Source organism: Vulpes lagopus, chromosome 1 (genome assembly GCF_018345385.1).
Source record: "Vulpes lagopus strain Blue_001 chromosome 1, ASM1834538v1, whole genome shotgun sequence".
NCBI lineage: Eukaryota > Metazoa > Chordata > Mammalia > Carnivora > Canidae > Vulpes > Vulpes lagopus.
In genome coordinates, this window is record NC_054824.1 from 154,878,140 (window position 1) to 154,880,095 (window position 1,956).

Genomic DNA, 1,956 nt, shown 5'->3' on the forward strand with positions numbered 1-1,956 from the left:
CTATGATCTACTCACCACCTCAGTTTTTTAGCTCGTATCTCCTAGCACCCCAAGTTCAACAACCTTCTGTTGCATGTGGATCCTACAATCTGTTGTTCAGTCACCATTTCCCCCATCTCTTACCACATACAGTCTTCATTTTGCTTTTTGCGATGTTAAAAGTCCACAGTCAAGTGTCACTCCCTTGCATACGTTGTCATCTCCTTTGCTGATCTTTTCTTTTCTTTTCTTTTCTTTTCTTTTCTTTTCTTTTCTTTTCTTTTCTTTTTTCTTTTCTTTTCTTTTCTTTGTTTGATACATTCCAGGTCCTTTCAAAACCCAACCCTACCTACTTTGTGTCAACACCTGCACATCTGATAATAGCTGGAGAAAGACACATTACCAAGTTGCCCCATCTCACTATAAATTTATGATCACCACCTCAAGGGCACCCTTAATGCTTCTATATCACCCGAGTCTCTTGCTTTCCCACTCTTCTAGGTGGTTCTTTCATACCTTCTCTTCTTTCCTCAAAACTCCAACACCTCCTACCACATCCTCACTCCTAGCTTCACACTTTATTGAGAAAAAGGCAGCATTCAGAAGAAAACTTGTACAAGCTCCCACCATGACATATACCCAGCCACTGGCATTCTGATGCATATCTGTGTCCTAGCCACCTCATCCTGTTAGAAGGGATGATTTGTTTCCACTTCTCCTTAACATCAAAACACTCCTTCGATCTAATTCTCACCCCTCTCTCTCAGAACACTGTACCTGCAATTTTTTTTCCTCTGGCATTGTTCATACTTCCTTCCCTATTTGATTATTCTCATTACTCTATATAAACTTGTTATTATTTCTTCCATTAAAAATCAAAACAAGTGGAGTGCCTAGGTGGCTCAGTCGGTTAAGTGTCCAATTCTGGTTTTCAGCTCAGATCATGATTTCAGAGTCATGAGATCAGGCTCCATGTCCAGAGTGGAGCCTGCCTGGGATTCTCTCTCTCCCTCTCCCCCTCCCCTTCCCCCTACTCTCTCTCTCTCTTCCTAAAAAAATAAAAGTTAAAAAATTAAATAAAAACAAGTAATCCTCGTACTTCTCTATATTGCTCCATAATCAGCTCTTAGAGCAAAGCTTCTCAAAAGAATTATCTTTTCTTCCTTTCCTCTCCTCCCATTGTCTCCTGAACCCTGTAAGGCATCTCTCCCTATCATTCAACTGTAATTGTTCTTATCAAGGTCACTAGTGACTTTCATATTGTTAAGCTGAATATGGTCAGTTCAGTCCTCCTCTTAATTAATCTATCAGCAACCTTTCTTAGACACAGTTGAAACAGGTTTTTCACTTGGTTTCTAGGACAGCACATTTTCTTGGTTCTCTCCTGTCTTACTGATTGCAATCTTAACTGTATTATCTCCCTTCCTCCAAATTTTATAGTTCCTCAGGGCTCAGCCTCCAGGAAGAATAAGCTCTACTGACACCCTGATTTTGTACTTCTAGACTCCAGAATGTGAGAGAATAAATTTCTATTGTTTTAAGCCATCCAGTTTGTATAATTTGTATGACAGTCCTAAGAAATTAATACGTACTTCAATAAACTACTTAAAAACAAACCCATCAACCTTTAATGATTTTCAATCTCAATTCATGTAAGAGAGTCCTTTCTATAGTTACCAAGACCCTGTACTACCTCTTTGACTTTGCTTCCCACCCTTTCCTTTTGCACACTCTGCTGCAACCACACTATTCTCTTGCTGTTCCATTAGCACTCCAGGCATGCTCTTGCCGTAGGGCCAGTATGCTAAGTCCATCTGCCTGGAATGCTCTTCCCAAAGGTATCCATGCAACTTTTCCCTTACCCTCTTTACATGTTTGCTTAAATGTCATCTTCTCAAATGGATAAATTCCTAGAAACACACACACTACCAAAGCTGAACCAGGAAGAAATAGAAAATTTGAAGAGACAATAACCAG